Source organism: Talpa occidentalis, unplaced genomic scaffold, assembly GCF_014898055.3.
Source record: "Talpa occidentalis isolate TD23 unplaced genomic scaffold, MPIMG_talOcc4v2.1 talOcc4.16, whole genome shotgun sequence".
Taxonomy (NCBI): domain Eukaryota; kingdom Metazoa; phylum Chordata; class Mammalia; order Eulipotyphla; family Talpidae; genus Talpa; species Talpa occidentalis.
Window position 1 is genome coordinate 15,693,234 of NW_023601653.1, and position 19,118 is coordinate 15,712,351.

Consider the following 19,118-nt stretch of genomic DNA (forward strand, 5'->3'; position numbering starts at 1 on the left):
AAAAATTGGTAAATCTAGGGATGTTCTTGGCAGACTTCATCCTAATATATCAAACTGGGGACATAGAGACTTTAAAATGTGGAATGCACATCCATGAATGGGGCAAGCTTGTTTCATTTTGTCTTATTTGCTTTGCCTGTCCAGCATGCCATCTTTCATTTTGTTAAAAAATCCTCCAACATACTTGTGGGAATCATCTGCCACTTGAATCTCTTCATACTCAAGCCCTTAGTTTCAGTGAGGTTGACCCACTTCCCCCAGCTCTGTGGCTCTGGGGTGACCAATCCCACTACTCAAAGTAGCTATTCTCAGTGACTTGTTCTTGGATAAGGCTTTGACTCAAACCAAGCCATCACGGTCAGTTTTAGAATTTTGCTGGTATGAGCATTAACCATCGAGTGAGGGAGAACATTACCATTTCACTGAGGTTTTTAAAGAAGCAGGATGTAAGTTTGAGGAAACATGTTCAATACAAAAGAAAGAAAGGGAGGGGATGAATAAATCTATTCCAGATGACATATTTTTGACTGCTGGATACAGCCATGCCTAAAGCCATATCTAGTCCTTGACTTTTTTGTAATGTGAACCCCATACTCGCATTTAAACCAACTTGAGATGCATTTATGTCACTTGAAATCGAAAGATTTCTCATTAATTTCTAATTTCTACTTCAATATGTTCTTGGGGCAAGATGAACACAGACTTCAGTGGAAATGCTCTGTTTTCCTCTACGTTTTCAGAGATTGAGACCAGACACACATTGGGTGGATCATTTCTGTTTTCCTCTCCTAGGAAAGAATATTTATTTAATGTACAGACACATTTTCTCTTGATGTAAATGAAATTCTTTTACTCTCAGAAAATCAACAATTCCATGTCCTCCTCCTGTATAATCAGAGAGAAAATAATAAAATTTAAGTTATCCCTCCAAGCTTCCCATTAAGGACTGACTTCTTTCCTCTGATAATTTTATTTCTCTTTGCTCTACTGCCTTAGGTATTATCTTTGTTAGATTTTTGGAGTAGGAGAAACTAATATGATTAGGTAACTTCTCTGTTTAAATCTGCTCACTGGTTCCCCACTGATCTTAATCTAAAGCCCAACCTTCTTTCTGTGGAATATAAAACGCCCCATTTTCTAACTTCTGTGTCATTTGTTCTAGTCCATTGTGTTCTTTTGCAACTCACCTCTAAACATTCTGTCTCACTTACGGGAAATGTGATCCTTACCTTGGGTTTGCCTCGAGAGTAGGCAGGAACCCAGGCAAATCTCCAAGGATTTCTATCTATAAAGGAATAGACAGTTTGTATAATGACAAAATTTAATAATAGATAGAAAAGTTTTTCTTTTGCCTTTTGTTTTCAGTGCAAAAAAAAAAAAAAAACCCCAGATTTCAGAAATATCAGTGTACTTTTTTTTCACTTTGATTTCATGTGAAAAGAATATAGCTTTGTCTCCGCTGATTTGCTGTATTCCAGCTATAATATTAGACAGATCTAGGTTGTTTCTTCCTGATAATGCTAACTCAGTAGGTCCAGTATGAATCACATCATTTCTCAAAGCCTGAGTGTGTCTTGCAAAAATACCTTCCAGCGAAAAAAGTTTAGAGATGGTGGGAGTGTGTTATGAATCATCATGTTATTGTACTCACTCTCTTGAACTTCACGAAGCCAACAAAAGAACAACAAAACAGAAAAAGTAAAACCCAAGAAAAATGGGAAAATCATATTTAAATCAGAAAAAAAGTAACCTGACTCTACAGGAAAAAATCATCTGGCATATCTGATAAATATTGTGAAGTATACAATATTTATAAGAAAGGAAGATAAGAGATTAAATATAATGGCCTTAGACCTCTGGCAGCAAAAAAGAGTTCCCTAAAAGTAAGAGTGTTCTAAAGATCAATTGAATGATTAAAGGAACATAAAATACTTAATTTCTGATAGAGAGTGAAGTGCTTTCAAAATTCAGATGTACAGTTTCCTAAGTCTTTACATAGGTATGCCCCCATAAACTACTGCAACAATCATGACCAGGGGCATGCCCATCACCCTCAATATTTCCCTTTACACATGTACAATTCTTTCTCCATCCTTCTCCAACACCCCATTCCCATGCAAACACTGATTGTCTTTATATCTCAATAGCTTAGTTTGTAATTTCTAGAGTCCTACAGTTACGTGGAATCACAAAGGACTATTCATTTTTTATCTGTTTTTTTTTTTTTCTTTTAGCATAATCACCTTGAGAACCATTCAATTTGTTGTGCATATCAGTAATTTATTTCTTTTCATTGTCTCCATGGTTTGGACACCACAATTTGTTTATCTGTTTACCTATTTATAGACATTTGAGTTGTTTAAAGCTCTACTATTTCCAAAATCCTGCTGTAAATATTTGAACATAAATTTTTGCATGGAGTGCTATAATCATTCTAGCTAGTTTTAGTGCTAGTTACAAGGATATTTTCAGACTGTGAAAAAATATTGTGTGCACTCTTATGGGTCGTGCATTTTTCTCTAAGTAGATTGAACATAATGAAAAGTTTTAAGACATAGAAAAGTGTAGAAATATGAACAAAATATTCAGCATTGAAGGGAGATAAAACTTTACTTGAAAAGTGTTTTCAAATGCTCAAAAAGAATCTACAAGAAACATAATTTCTAAAATTTCCATATCATTTCTGAAATTTCCAACAGTGATCACAAATATTACCAAACAGATAATCTACAAAAAGATATCTAAAAAAGATAATCTACAAAAATATAAGAAGTTAATTACTGAATATTTCACCACTAGTAGTAAATGCTAGAAGACAATAAAATAGACTTCAAAATTCTTAGAAAATTATTTGAGTCTAGAATAAAGCTAATTATCAAATGTGAATAAAATGAAGTTATTTTCAGATATACAAAGATGCTGAAAGTTTATCTCTTTACTTCAAAATAGTTATTTGAAAATGTCCTCCAGCAAAACAGTGGCTAAGAACAAGAAAAACAAAGATGTAGGTCATATGAAATGGGAGAACTAAACCAAGAATCCAGTAATAACAATGATCAGGTGTGGCACAGACACTTGTCAAGGTGTGAAACTGTATGCCTGAAACTTATACAGAGTTGCAAGCCAATGTTACCTCAACAAAAAAAAAACAATCAGGATGATAACAGTGTTATGGGTCATAAAAGAAAATCCAGTTGACTACACAACGACAACAATAACAGAAAATATTTATTCATTGCCAGCCAATGAGCAGGTCTTCAAGAAGAATTAGTAGATCCCAATGAGGTATTGCAATGAATAAGAGCTGGAATATGTCAATTACCTTTTTCTCCTCTTAAGAGAAAATCAAAAACTCCAGAACACACACAAGAATATTGTTCCCCCAAAAGAAAGCAAATTAGAATTTGGCAAAATGTGAGAATCAAGAATCTTTTGAGCTTGGTTCTAGAAACATCTCATCTTTCAGTGACCAGAGAGACAGAAAAAGAGATGGCACCAGAATACCTCTTCCTCTGCAGGAAAACATCTTTTCATAGTCACAACAGCCCAAATGCTTTAAAATACTCTCAACATTTAGATGAAGCAGTAAAGTTTCATTATAATTAGAGAACAAAATGCAAATGTAATCACTCTTGATCATATAAGAGTAAAATTAATTTTAATTATCCAATAATAAACTCTAGATTAGTTTCCCTGTCTTTATCAAATATCCCACAACTGTTTGTTATGTTAACAATTTAATTTTTCTTAAACCTCAGAGAAAGCGTTATGAGCAATCCACATTAGAAAAATATCTCCACACATTTTTCTCTTTCAGAAGACTCTTCTATCTTCACATATGACAAGAGTAACTATTTTTCCAGACTTTCATTATTGACCCTGTTCTCTATTTAATGGACTATTATCAACCTGGTTCTAAAGGGTAAAGTCTGCCAAGAGACAGCCTTTTCTTTGAAATGACACTTTTTAAGACATAAAATAAAAGAGCAACTGGTTTGAAACAATTAAGGAGTTAGGCTCTCTTCAGAATGACAATGTTATCAGTGGCAGAATGAGCTGACTGTTATTTCTTTGCCTTCAATTAGATACTGAACTATCTGAGCCAGAACCCCCAGGATTCCTTTCCTATTAGCTTGTTGGGGTTGGGGAGACTGGTGTAGGGATTCTTGCTGTGCAAATGCTTTGTATTTTATGGCTACTACTTTGGATAATACCCATAAATCAAAGAGAGCAGAGTTAAGCAGATATCCATGTGCTCCTGTCTTTTCTGCATTTGGATCCCATGGTCCAGCCTCTGGCAAGCCGCTAGAGTTGCCATTTTCCAGAGATTTGTTTGTGGAGGGGCCAATTTACCTCAGGGCCTATGTGGCCAACATTGGGGGAAATAAAGACAGGGATGCCATACTCTCTCAACTGCTGCAATTAAGTAACATTTACTGCCAAAGCTGCAGAAAAGGGTGGTTCACACACAAGATATTAGAGGTGCGTGGCACATGGGATCATGCCGAGCCATTCCTATATTGATGAGAAAATTGGGTCCAGGGGTTAATGGGTTTGCTCACGATCTCACAGGTGCTTCATCGGGACTTTATGGTGCTGTGATTTCTTTATCTTCCCCACGTGCTCACCACACTGCTAGAATAATCCAGTGCTAACCCAGTTTTGTTACATCACTCCCCTGCTTGGAAACCTTTCGTAGCCCCCTATTGTTTCTGGCATCAGAGCCATGAGGGGTGAGCAGCTGGCAGGAGCCCAATGCTGTCTGGGACCAACCATTCACAATGAGAAATAAATGGTCAGCTCCAGCAGCAGCTGTCAAAGCACATGACAGGAGCAGAAAATTTGGGTTCAATTCCCAAGCGTAGCTCAATAACACAGTCTCTCAACTTTTGTTGTCTCTTCAGTCATCTGGATGGATCTTGATTTTCTCATTTGCAAAAGGAACACATTAGATTAGACAGCAGAGGTCCCCTTCAACCTGAGGGTTGCATGACCACATAGATGCCACCGTCACATTCTGTGACACCACAAAGCTTTTCTTCGAAGATTCCGAGTGGATGCCTCATGAGTGAACACCTCTGAATGTCTTCTGCTCTTCTCGTCCTTCCAGACACGCAATGAAGAGGTTGTGTTTCTTCAGTCAGAATCCTGTTATTTTCCACTGTAAAGAACAGGAGATCAAGGAGAACAGTGGAAACCCCACACTACCCTTTTTTGAATTAACTCACTTCCTGTCACCCTTATCCCGCCAGCTGGTGCAGATTTTACTCTCCTGTTTGGTTCGGTCAGTCTCTTCACAACTTTTTCAGTCTTGGTTTTTCTCGTAGGTTGGAGCTTTACTCCTTCCACATTCTCATTTCTTTTCAGTTTTTCTCTTTCCCTTCCAGCTTCTTACTTTCTTTCTCTTAGTGTTCTCTCAGTTTTCCTATTCTGGTGACAGATATTACCTGCCTTCGTTTGAGAACAGGGAATATTTTGCATTCTGGAATGGCAAGCAGCCAATCAGAAGAGTTAGCCCCCCAGTTTAACCCAATTCAGATGGCTGTGGGGCAGAGTAGGCAGTTAAAGGGACAGAGGAAAGCAATTTTGCCCAAGGCAGAGAAATAAGATTGCAGAGAGGAAATGACCCTGCCCTCTGCCCTCTGCCCTCTAACTTAGCAGAACCCATAACCAATATGTTTTAATCATCCAGAGGGAATGACCAGTACATCTGTGCTGCAAAACATTTGAATGAAATAATCTTTAAACTTTCAGGAAATCCATGATGTTGGTTCCTGTGACTGGCGTCTAACTCAGCAGGTCTGAGTGTTCTGAACTTCAGAGTTTACCGGTCCCTGAAAGGTTATACTCTCAGGTTCTCCAAGCCTCTCTTCCTGCCACCCTTGGAGAGTAGCTTTTCTCTGCAGGGGAAGATAAAAAGAAAGAGGGCGAAAGGACAGAACACAAAGGCAGAAAGAGGGAAAAACTGCCAACAAAGCGGAAAATGATCAGAGGTGGCAAAACGTGAAGGCCTTTCAGTAGGAAGGTGTATTATTCTGCAGGCTTTACAAAAGTTTTTCCAACAAATGCATGCTTTAGGGTAAAGAAAATATCAGGCTTTTCTGCCCTTTCGCCATCAGGATAGATGATGGATCCTTGTCCTGAATGCATGCCTGATGGCGGGCACCTGGAATAGGGTGTGGGCATAGGTAGATGGGATTCAGCTGAGCTAAGACTGGGCTTTTAAGGGCGGCGTCACGGGGACGCCAGTAGCAGCAGCAGAAGCCGAAGCCGAAGCCGAGAAGCAGCAGAACGAACTCCAGAGAGCTCAGATAGAGTGAAGATTTGCTGGGGGCTGGGAGGCCTGCCAGCCTCCCAGCCCCCCAGCCAGCACCCCTGCCTGCCATATGCCTTGTGAACCCCAAATAAAAGACCTGCAAAAAAACCCACTAAGGACTCTGACTCCTCCTTTACCTGGTCTGCATGGGATCGGAAAACCTGCACTGTGGCCTGTCCTGCCTTTACAATGCTGAAAATGCAGGGTTCGCTGCATGCCAGTCCGTGCAATTCCCGAGGCTCTGCTTTCATTGAATACAATTTCTTTTCCACTGGTCTGCATTTGCAGTAGCACCAGTTATGGTTAGGGGTATTTCATGCATGTGTGACCTTTCTTTCCTGACACCACGCTTACAGGCAAGTATTCATGCCAGTTAACCTTCTCTGTTTTCCCTGGGTGACCCTACGAATTTCCAACAGGAAAAATACAAAATCGCCAATTTGTTTTTTCATTACCCACAGGATAAACACAAAGTGGGGAAGCCTTTTATCTTACTGCACCGGCAAGCCTCCTCATTACTCAGCATCGAACAAACATTTGCTAAGAGTTAATAAATCCAGTGTGTGGCTCTCTTTGTGCAGGGAATGGCCTACCATCCAATGCAATCTCTCATTAAGGAAAAAGAAATAGAAGATACTCATATTTTATTCATGGCCTCAGAATCCCAGGGAAAAAAAAAAAAAACCAAAAATTTATAGATACTGAGAAACCCCAAACAAAAAGGCTCACACTTGCTTATTTCAAATGATGCCTTGTGACTCTCAGCCCCTTGGAGGACATGCTGAATCTCTCACACATTTTCAAGGCTACTGCCATTTCAACCTGCCCGTCTGATTGCTGAAATTGAGCTCAGCAACCTCTCACTCCATTGCAGTTAAAGGAACTAAGGTTTATTAAACCTAGCCCCAAATAAGTCCAATGGGTAATACAGCTTATCATCGTCAATCATGAATATCTTCCCAAGATGATTGAGACTTCTTTCCCAGCTTCCTCTGCAGAGGTATCCAGGCAGAATCTACACTGAAGGCATCATCATAGCTAGAGCTGCAAGTTTTAATTTACCAATGATTTCTATTCCTGCTAACCCAGAAGGACTCTAGTGATTTATTGGACTTGAGCAGAACTCTCATCCATTATAGTTTGTCTTAACTTAATCAAAGGTATCTTCTCCCTTCGGAGTGTCTTACCTGCAAACTCCTCGGTCACCATGATAAATGTGCCCACTTGACTTCTTTTTCTGATTACTGAATCTGAATGAAGCATCACAAGCAACTTGATACATTCGGTTAATGCTGTGGCGTCAGTGCTGAGATGGTTGAAGTTATGTTGTGGAGGGCTAGCTACATGCGGAGATAGAGCCCGAGGGTGATCGCACCAGGGTTTTGACGACTGAATGACATCACTGATGATCAGAGGCAGACCAGGAGACCCAGGGGTATCTTGGTTGTTTGAAAAATCAAGAAAGCAAAGGACTTCCCCTGTTTATTAAAAAACCCTTTTCTCTACCAACAGCAGAACACATCTCCCCCATACCCCCACCCAACACACACACACCACACACACACACACACATACACACACCACCTAATGAGACAGGTATACTTTCTGCAGAAAGCATGACTGACTTCAGCTCTCAAGTTAGCAGTTGATAGGAAGAGGACAAAGATATATTTAAATAAATACAAACCTGAGGAAATATGAGATGTTTCAGATTTTTGTCCAATAAATATTACTCAAAAGACAATAGAATCATGAAATAACCAGGTATTTTTCTACATGGCAAAAGTGTTTTTTTTTTTAAGTGATGTATGATAAATGTTCAAGATTAACCTCTAGACTTTGTATGCAATGTCCTCTTAATAGACAATGGTTTGATGTTATAGTCATAAACTTAAAATGTTAGTCTCTGACTAGTTCACCTACATTTCTTCTTTATAAATGCTGAGATCCTTCAAGGAAGTGACTTATATTCATCATTGCATCCCCAGCAATTAGGCCAAGCTCCATTTGGTCAGAGTATTCATAAAATGTGAATATTAAACTGATTTTTTCAGATATAGGATGAGAAGTCTATTCATTCTTGTATGAAGAAAATGCCAACGGTAAATATGAACTAATGAAAGCTGCATTGACAGCTGCACTTTTAAATTGCAGTTCCATTCAAGAAGATACTTTTTCTGAATCCATTGGCAACAACTGCTCCTGGTTCCAGCAAATCTACAGAATTTGGGGGTGTTCAGAAAGATATCATGTACTCCTCTGCTATTATTTATGGTAAACATTTATTTTTTCATTTTATACATCAGAATAGAGTATCTTTGCAGTACAATATTAAGAAGAAGACATGCAAAGAAAGTAGAAGTCATTAAATGACAAGTTGGGAATTTAGATCAAGGGTCAGCAAATACGACTCACACAAATCTGTCTAGAGCCTGTTTTGTAAAGCACATAAGCTAAGAGTGGTTTTAATATGTTTAAAGGGATCTAAAAGACAATAAATAAGAATATGCAATGGAGACTGAATATGGTTCACTAAGCGTAAACTGTATACAGAATATTTTCGATATTCACAGAAAAAGTGTGCTGAATCCTGATTTAGATGATGTTTGATAAATGATACTTGAACTGTTTTGAGTAAAAGCAATATGATCAAGGCTTAATCAGACAGCAATGTGTAGAATGAATTGTACTAACAGATCTAACCGTGTAAGATAAGTTAGTGAAAAGAAGTGAGAAAATGGATGCATCATCTTCGCTATCAGTGTACAATTTCCTTAAATGTAAGGAATATATTTATATGGGGTAACCAGAATTTCATGTAAATTTATCACTTCTCAAAAAATTTATTTTACTCTTATTCTTGTAGGAGAATTTATCAAGATAAAGAATTTTAGGTTGTGGTTTTGAAGATGTTATGAAGATAAGCTATACTTTTGTCTTGTTTCATATCATATTTTCTTAATCTGTATTTTCACTAGGACCTCTGTAGGAGTAGAATATTCTAATTTTCTGTGATAACTTTATTATCAGTGTTTCTTCAGTCTATGGGTTTATGTACTCTTTAGTTAAGAAATATTCAGTCATTAATTCTTTGAAATGACCTCCCTACCTCCCTTACTACTTAAAACTCTTTATGACAGGCATTATTTGAATTTTTCAATTTGGCTTCTGCATTTTTAAATGCTCATTCAAATATTATATGTCCTCATCTCCCTGTTTTGCATCATGGATGATTTCTCTAAAGCAATTTTCAGTTCACTGATTTTCTTTTTTGCTATTTTTAATCTCTTCTTTTGTGCATTTAGTTCTTCATTATAAAAAGTCTGTTTGGTTCTTTTTTATATGTTCATTTTATATTTCATAAGGGCCTATTTTTTCATTATTTATTCTTTTCCTTCTTTTATCTCTTCAACAATTTTATGCATGCTAATTTTATTGTCCCAGATTGTTCTCTTCTATTTGTAGTAGTCTCCTGGAGCTCATTATAGGGAAGCTTATAAGATTTAATGAGAAAAATTATGGGAGTGGGAAGAACATGGTGTACAGCTTGGCACTTACGTGACATTCATGGAGTAAATGAAGATTAAATCAAAAGGATAGAACCCTGGGGAAAAAATTGGAGATAAATTAAGAACATTTCTTTAAGTTTAAAAATATTAGAGTTTATAACATAGACAATGGGGAACTATGAAATTTAAGCAGGAAGGTGATCTGGTAAAGAGAATGCTTTAGGGATCAGTGAATATCTGAGTCTGAAAAAAATTTGTCTCTTGTATATTTTTTTACTCAGATTCTTTAACTATGGACAAAATTTATGAGATGAGTTAGTTTGTTCAAAAGCATATTGCTAAGGGAAAACACTATGGAATTCAAGATGATAAATAAAATTGGAGGAAGCAAGGAGAATGATTGGAAGACCTAAAATAATACTATATTGAGGGAAAAGAACAAAGTTGGAGGACTGACATGACCCAAGTGGAAAACTTATATATAGCTATAATCAACAAAGCAGCATGGCACTGACAAAAAGAATAGAAAAATAGATAACTGGAATAGAATGAGTGCCTAGATATAGACAACCCCCATGATAAATGTTGTCAACTCATTTTTAACAATGAGAAACAACTGGAAATTCACATGCCAAAAAAAGCATCTAGACACAGACCATACACCATTCCTGAAATTTACCTCAAAATGAATAATAGGGGCCTCCCTTGGTGGTGCAGCTGTTGAGCGCTGGGCTGCAAAGCTGCCTGCAGCCTCCGCAGCACCAGTTCAATCCCCGGCTGCTGGTGAGGGTCCCACATGGTGCAACAGACCTCTCCTGCCGCACCCGCTGCTCCCCTCAGCAGTATATTTCATCAGTCTGCCTGTTCTGCTCCCCTCTCTGGCTCTGGTGAATTCTCTCACCCTCCTGCACTTCTGACTGTACCCAGTGCTTGTATAAATAAATAAATAAATCTTTAAAAAAATTGATAATTCAAAATGGATAATAGACCTAAATATAAAATTAAAACCTAAAAAATTCCTGGGAGACATTATAACAGAAAACTTAGATGACCTTTTGTATGGTGATGTCTCATTAAAAATTCTGCTCAGTGACATACAATGTCAAGAGAATGAGAAGAAAAGCAAAAGACCATGATCCAAAATATACAAAAAGACACACAGATGGTCAGAAGACACATGAAAAAAATATTCAATGTCATTTACCCAGGAAATGCAAATCAAAACCACACTGAGATACCACCGACTCCTGTGAGAATGGCCCATATTAAAAACAAACAAACAAACAAACAAAAAAAAACAAACTAGCAACAACAAGTAAAGGTAAACAACAAGTGGTAAAGGTGTGGGAAATAAAAAGAGCCTCTTACTCTATTAGGGATGTAGAGTGGTCCATCCCCTATGGAAAACAGTATGGAGGCTCTTCAAAATATTAAAAATAGATCTACTCTATGACCAAGCAATTCTAGTCCTAAGTAGCTATCAGAAGAATGCAAAAACACTAATTCAAAGGGCTACATGCATTCCCATATATATTGCAGCACTATTTATAATAGCCAAGTTATGGAAACAACCTAAGTGCCCAAGGACAGAGGATTGGATTAAGAAGATATGGTACAGGGCCTCCCCGGTGGCGCAGTGGTTGAGCGCTGGGTTGCCAAGCTGCCCTCAGCCTCTGCAGCTCCGGTTCCATCCCTGGCTGCCAGGCGAGGGTCCCACATGGCACGCAGACCTCTCCTGCCACCTGCTGCTCCCCTCAGCAGTGTACTTCATCACTCTGCCTGCTCTGCTCCCCGCTCTGGCTCTGGTAAATTCTCTCACCCTCCTGCGCTTCTGACTGTACCCAGTACTTGTATAAATAAATAAATCTTTTAAAAAAAAAAGAAGATATGATACATATATGTGATGGACTACTTACTCAGCTATTAAAATACTGAACTTTTGCCATTTGCAACAACATGAATGGAACTGGAGTTGATTATGATAAACAAAATAAGACAGAAGGAGAAACACAAATGCCAGATAATTTCACTCATATGTGGACTATAGAGAAACAAAACAAAGGAACAGGCAAAACTAAACCAAAACAAATCTAAGAAAAATGATTGCAGAATTGAGGGTAGCAGAGGGGGAGAGAGAGAGTGGGAGAAAGTGAGGTTTTCATCATCAAGATCTGAAAGCTAAGTTGATCAAAGTGAAAGAAAATGAACACAGATATAATTTTTATTCCATCAGACATAATTAAAGTGATAAAAAGGAGATTACTGTTTACACAACTTTTATCACTGGAAGTGAAAAAATTATATGGGGAGTGCCATCTTTTATTTTCTCTTCTATAATTTTGCACTGAGCATTCATTCCTTCTCTGAAAAGATTTATTTTTAGAATGTACAATTCTGAGGAGTCAGCTTTTATTTATTCTAAGTCCAACACTCAATATGTGAACTGGATTTTCTCAGACTCTGAAAAGAATGAACTGTGGGTCTATCGATATAAAGGTTGACATGAACTTCTGTGGACACTAGTGAATCTGGATACAGGTTCCAGTTCACAGAGATGAACAAGGAAACTTCATTTCTGATTCTCGCTATTAACCTGGAACTGCATGTGTCTAGCAGGTATTGCCCAGGAAGCTGTGTTTCCTTAGAATTAATGATATGTCATTATTATAGCCATTTTTCTATGTCTCTAGAGTGTCTTTAATTAAGAAGTTTAACTGTACTTAAAATGATATAAAGTGTCATTAGTCCCATGCTAAATCATTTCAGATTACTGATTTATTTGCCAGTAAAATTAGCCATGCAATTTTTTCAACCTAACTAATGTTAAGGTTTCACACATGAGCACTCTTACTGGATAAAGCTTGGGTTTTTTTGGTTTGGGTGTTTTTTTTTTTTTTTTTGGCAGGAAAAAAAGTTTATTTTTTTCTTTGAAGCTTCACAAAACTATAATATAAAGCTTTGCTATTTTATTCTCTAAGGCAGTTTCCTCATTGAGTAGGTTGAACCAGATCCGTGACTGCCATTAAATTTGCAATTTTCCTTTCATGTAATCAGTGGAAACATTCTTTCGGAAAAAAAAAGTCGTAATTGAACACATGCTACAGTTCTGATGAAGGAGGAAATCCAGAGAGCCCCTACTGATCTTTTGTTCACCCCTATCTTTCCCAACCTCCTCTAAACCCCTAGAACTCCCTGGACTAAATAACTTTTTTGGGTCTTTTCTAATTTCATTACTTTACTTTTATGTAAACTTTCCATTTCAAGTGTCTGGTTTATTTGTCAGTATTTTTATTCTCTATGTCCTACCTTGAAAGTAAAAGTTCAAAGAAGTGAAGTACTTCTGATTAATATGAAAAAAAGAACTAAGATGCAGATTTCTCACATGCTAATGATATGGTCTAGTCTGCTGTCCTAAAACAAAATGTGAGTACATAAAATATTTAGAAATAGGGCTACCTACTCAGGGCCCCTCTCCACTTGGAGAGCTTTCCTATTCTTCCTACCTACCTATCAATAAATCTTTTGTTTTATCTGTAAAAAAAAATTAGACATAGTACATCCTTTTTATGCTGGCTATTTCCTCTGTGTTCAACAGAGGTATTTAACACAAAATAATTATTTCTCATTTATACTGTCTTCAATGTGTTGCACTGTTGTGCTTAATTTTTTTTTGATTATTCTAACTATGTCTGTCCTAATAAGGTTAACTACTTAGAATTATTAGGGTAAGTATTACTAGGCACAGTTCACAAATTCATGACAGCTTCTGTTGGTGTGGTAAGAGATATAATGCTTTGATTAATTAAGGCCAGGAGCTGATATAGGACACATAAAATGGAAGTATAGGATTGGTTTGAAACCAGAACCCTGAAATTTATAGCATCGTACACATGCCTCCTTGACAAACAGACATTAAATTTCTTTATATAGATTTTCCACATTTTATACTTTCTAGTGATTTTCATTCCTTCTGGTTCTTTTCCTAGGATTATTTTCTTCCTGCCTAAAAATCTTCCTGTAGTATATCTATGCTGGCAAATCTGTTCTCTTCATTTTTATTTGTGTGAACACTTTGCGATTCTTGCCTTCATTTTAAATGGATGCCTTCATTTAGGTATAGAATTTCTAGTTGGCAGCTATTTTCTTTCTGTCTTTTAAAGATGTGCCATTGTCATCCTGTTTCTTGTTTTCATTTAGAAGTCATCTTAAGTCTGACGTTATTCCTTTGCAGATAATAATATGTTTCCATGGTCTGACTCTTTTAAAAAAATTTTCTTGTCATTTATTTTAGTAGTTTTTCTTCACTATGCTCAGTTGTAGTTTTCTTGTGTTTACCTTGGAAAATATAAAATTCTTAAAATCTAGTTTGAAACCTATAATCAGTTTTGAAAATTCTTATGTCTTAAGTGGTTATATCTTCTTCTAGTGCCTCAATTATCTGTGTGCTAGACCCTTACACTATTTTTTTATGTCCTCTAGATGCTTTTTGATACGTTCCATTCTTCTTTTTCTGTACTTCAATCCATAAATTTTCTGATAACCTACCTTCCTGTTCATTATATTTTTAATTAGTTGTTTCCACCTATGATCAAAGCCATCTGAGTTTTCCAATTTTCTATTCTAGAATTTCCAATTATTAATTATTTCTATTTTCTAGTGTAAGTTTTCTGCTTACACTGCCATCTTTTCATTAAGTTTATCTTAATGTGATAATCATAGTTATTATAGTTATATTATCTTTGTTTCTCTTTATTTTTCCCTCTTGTCTTTGGTCATTTGCTGTTATAGTCTAATTTTTTTTAAAGATTTATTTATTTATTTATTTATACAAGCACTGAGCACAGTCAGAAGTGCAGGAGGGTGAGAGAATTCACCAGAGCCAGAGCAGGGAACAGAACAGGCAGACTGACGAAGTACACTGCTGAGAGGAGCAGCAGGTGGCAGGAGAGGTCTGCGTGCCATGTGGGACCCTCGCCTGGTGGCCGGGGATCCAATGGGCGCTGCAGAGACTGTGGACAGCTTGGCAACCCAGCACTCAATCGCTGCGCCACCAGGGAGGCCCAGTCTAATTTTTTATTGAAAGTAGATGCTACATATGAAAAACCATAGAGATAACCTCAGGATTAACATTATGTTATCTTCCTCCAGAGCCATACTGTACATGAGACAGACGTGAGGCACATGTGGTTATTTATGCTTAAATTAACCAAAATTAAAATAAAAAAATTACTTCTTCTGTCATGATTTCATACATTAAAAGTCCCAATAGCCACACGTGGCTAGTGGCTACCTCATTACACAACAGAGATAAAGAACATTTCTGTCACTATAGAAACTTCTCTCAGAGAACCCTGCTACAGAGGACTTATTTTTGTACCTGGAGGATGGCTACTCCAGTCTGTGAGTTAGGTGAATAGAAGTTGTGTTTTACTCATTGGTCTGTTTCTAGTTACTCTTACTATTAGGGTGAAGCTCTTAAAATTTCCCAAATGAGATGGAATTATTCACCAATTCTTCCCTCTCTAATTTTTGCCTCAGCAGCATCATTAGACTGTCATTAGCATCATTAATATCCATAGTTTTGGTCAGCTTCTTAATATCTTAGCTCTCACTTTCTTCTTGGTCTCACAGTCTCTATTACCATTTTACCATTATCATTTATGAATAGTCAAACATCTTAAGTGGAAAAAAAACAATAGCATCAAATATTAATCTTCCTTCAGTGCATTCATTTTTTTCCTTTGCATCTTGGCTTTTCAAATAGTTTCAGCCTTAGTATATCTCAGAGACCTTCAAAGGTACTTTTTAATCCAGGTTTTCTAGTTATTTCAGCAGGAGGTTGGTTTCATACAAGCTCTATCATCATAGCCAGAAGCAGAATCTTCCCATTCTCTAACTCCCTGCTTTCAGGCTTTCATCTCTGATTGAAATGTTGCAATATTAAAATATTGGAATATTCTTATCCTGATCACTAATGATCTCTCTGCTAGCAAATTCAATGGTCACCTCTCAGTTCTCATAAAGATTCACAGCAGTATTTGAACTCCAAATATATATATATATATATATATATATATATATTTAACTTCCAACTTGACTTTTCCAATTAAAAATTTAATTGGCATCTCAAATTTAATGTGTCTGGTTATAAACTCTTGATGTCCTTATTCTGCTTCTCCCTTAATCTTTTCTCACCTCAGTAAATGACAACTTTATATAGAATTCTAATTATACTCACAAAATACTTTGAAATCATCTATGACTTCTTTCTCACCAATAGCTTTCTGTTTCACTTAGAATATTATCCACTTCTGTACCATGTTGGATACTACAAGCCATAAATGACCTGTCCACTTTCTACTTTTTGACTTCATTTCTTTCCACCCTTCCCCCCAACTCTACTCTATTCATGCTGGTCTCCTTGATATTCCTGGAACACTCAGAGAAGCTTGCCCCATCAGGACCTAACATCTGCTGCTCATTTAGCTTGGATATGTTTGCATATATATATATATATATATATATATATGCAAATCTCTGCTGATATATATATATGTGTATATATATATATATATATATAAATCTCTGCTGATACATCTTACTTTGCCTAGTTTTTACTTAATTTTTCCATAAAATTATTACCCTTCCCATCATTATCTATTTTGTTTTTCTTCTTTGCTTTTATCATATAGTTAGATGATGTGTATTTGATTGACTGAGAGAGAAAGAGAGATGGATGCATATATAATTTTTCTTTTTAGCTAGAATATAAGAAACAGATACATGATCTTGTTTGTTACTACTTTATCCTCAATGATAGTCACATAAATATAACGCATCATCATTTTACAAGTTAGGAATGGTAGAGACAAAGAAGTTAAGCAATCTGACCCAGGACACACAGCTAATAAATGGGAGACATAGGACTGGCCCTGCCAACCTTACAGATGAGTCTATGCTTTTAGTTACTACATTGCATTATCTCTAATAGAGTAGGTTTTAATAGCCTAAGCCATAGTGTTCACAAATTTCTTTTGCTTCTAGGATTTGGATCTAAAAAGGAAAAAAAAAAACACATTGATGTAATTTGGTATGCTCAAAACCCTCTCAGAATTCTGCCTGTTTTCTACAAATACTGTTATATTCTACAAATATAAGGGAGGTAAAGAATCACATTTTCTAGAGGAAGAAAGACTGAAGCCTCTTTCTCATCTACAGTATTTCCAGTATTAAGTCAAGGGAAGGGAAAAAAATCCAAGAGAAAAGGAGGCAGAGTTAAAGATGGAGGGACAAAAGGAAGAAGGGAGGGGGCAGGAGGTGGGGAGAGAGAGAGAGACAGACAGACAGACAGACAGAGAAACAACCTTATCAACATACCAAAATCATATCACAACATAACTCACAGTTGAATAAATTTTCTTTTCATTTATTCCAATTCAATCTAAAGCTAGAACATATAAAGGGAATTATGAACTCTCCTTAGAATCCAAAACTCTCATGCTCTCCTAATAGTTACCACTGATAGGATGGAGAGAAGAGAGCCAAGGGATGGTGGGTCCCTGACTGGGGAACAGAAGAGCCATGTGATGAGAGACTGTCTCCGTCAGATAGCTTCCCAGAGCAAGCAGAGGAAGGATAAATTCAGGGAAGCTAATAAAACATGTCTGCAATGGTAAACTACTGATGGAGATGACATAAGCCTAGTAACTTGTAAATAAAGAAGTTTAATAGAGGTTAGTAGTTTATTCAGGTTGTGTGTTTAAGACTGGAATTTAGATAAGCCTTTACAGTTAGAAAGGAAGAAAAGGCTTCTGATTCATATTTACATTTGCTTTATTTTCTAAATGTTTGCTTTCAAAAAGGTCAAGGAAATTTACTACCTTTTGTGGTCTCCTATTCTATGTGTGAACAACTATCTAAGTATAATACATTTACAGATGAAGCTAAATTCTGCCTCTGTTAACTTTCTCTGACTAATGCTACTTTTGTTTCAGCTAGTTGCGCTGGTAAAGTATGTGTCCATTTTCCCAAATATCAGTTCTTTAGATATTTAAATGCAACTTTTTAATTCCCCTATAAATATGCTCTGTTCTCTCTCCTCCCTTTGTTGGTTTTGACTCTAGTTAAATTCCACATTCTTGTCATCATGGTGAGACATTTGGGTCTTGTTCAGATCGTAACTAAAACCGAGCAGAATCGTTCCTGTGTACCTCACAGATAAACCCTTCCCCCCAAATTTTTCAGTGGTTAATCCTAAACCGAATCAATTACCATGTCTTCGTGAACATTACACTGTTCCTTTCTCCCTGTTTGTCCTGGTTGGCTGGGATCCACACCATAATTATGCTCCCTTGGACTTCTAATTGGTCTTCTCACCGCCAGCTGCCCTTTATTCTAATTCATCTGATATGTCCCAGCTAAATTAATATTCTTAATTTTGAGTAAGAATTGAATAATTTTTCATGATCATCAAATAAAATTCAAATCCCTTAACTTAGTATGTAATGCACATTGTGGTTGGTCTCTTCAGTTGTCCTGTGTGGATTTTTATATCAACAATAGTTAAAAATATATCATAGCAGGAATTTAGAAAACCTAAATAAGGGACCAGGAAAAAAGACTAATTATAACAAAGTAAAAATCAAAATTAACAAACAACTATAAACCAGAGACACACTATGCAAGGGGGAGGGTAGGAAGGAGAGAAGGGATTAGAGTCAAAATGAGGGAGGAATTGTATAGGTAATATACATAATATATATAATATATATATAATATATATAATACATATAATATATATAATATATAATATAATATAGGCAATATACATAATATATAAATATAATTCCTACAATATAGGAATTGTATGGGCAATATAACCAGGATGAAAATGCATGCATTGTGCAAAAATGAACAATTATGTAAAAATATATATAAAATAAAATATTAAAAAAAATCGACTATTTCTGAATCCCTCCTATGTTGTGGTTTAGGTGATATAGGTGACACCTTCTAGAACTATGCTAGTCAACATGATATCATCAGTTACATGTGGTTATTAAGAACTTGAAATAAGGCTAGTTTTAATTAAGAGTGGCATTATTTAAGTGTAAAATACACAATGGATTTTGAAGTTGTAATGTATATACAGAAAGTATACCTTATCAATTTTATATTGATTACATATATGAATGATAATATATATATTGGGTTAAATAGATTATCAAAATCACTTTTAAATTAAAAAATTAATTTTTAATTAACATGGATCTTGGAAAATTGAAAAACATATG

General features: G+C 36.3%; 1 long non-coding RNA gene across 1 annotated transcript; it reads right to left on the reverse strand.

Annotated features, from left to right (window-relative positions):
- Positions 1-770: 770 nt before the first annotated feature.
- LOC119248261 (uncharacterized) lies at positions 771-5,481 on the reverse strand. The gene is made up of 3 exons (XR_005125887.2): positions 4,563-5,481; positions 1,188-1,285; positions 771-885 (listed from the first exon to the last, which is right to left on the reverse strand). It is a non-coding gene; the product is annotated as an uncharacterized LOC119248261 (long non-coding RNA).
- Between the last annotated feature and the right edge of the window lie 13,637 nt (positions 5,482-19,118).